Genomic DNA, 602 nt, shown 5'->3' with positions numbered 1-602 from the left:
ATCTCCTACATAGATCCCCTTCCAAGTGGTTGACATTGGTAGCCAGGCACAATCTAGTTCTTCTGATCTCATAGTCGTATAGGCTGCAGATTGGATGGTGTACCCATCTCTAGGACTGATTTTATCCATAAATTTTTGGTTTTCTTCATTCTTCTTTGCTCTGGATGAGGAGAGCACCATCGTTGCATCTAGATGGCAGCTTGCAAACTTTCAAGATCCCAGTTGCTACTCATGAAAGTAGGAGGTGGAACAATGTTTTGTGTAGTATGTTATGTCAATTGAGCTTGATGTCTCCTGAGACTATGGTCCCGAGACAAAAGGTTCAACTACTTGCTCCCTCTGGGCAGCTGGCTGTGACCAAGTGGTGACTACCACCTTGCCTCCTGTTAAGCTCTACTATACACCTGGGAATTCAGATCATACACATAAACTTATAGGACTGTTGTCTGCCAGCCCTGCACATGTTCTTGGGTACACTCCCCACTTCATAAACATATCTACTAGTTCAGCCTGTCCACCTATCTGTCCTCCCATCTAGCCAACCGTATACCCCTGTTTGCCTTCACTGACAACACAGTCCTGTATGTGCAAAAGGGTTCATC

The sequence above is a fragment of the Orycteropus afer genome, unplaced genomic scaffold (assembly GCF_000298275.1).
Source record: "Orycteropus afer afer isolate SDZICR_OR568_19922 unplaced genomic scaffold, OryAfe1.0 scaffold00105, whole genome shotgun sequence".
NCBI lineage: Eukaryota > Metazoa > Chordata > Mammalia > Tubulidentata > Orycteropodidae > Orycteropus > Orycteropus afer.
This window is presented reverse-complemented; position numbering follows the sequence as displayed.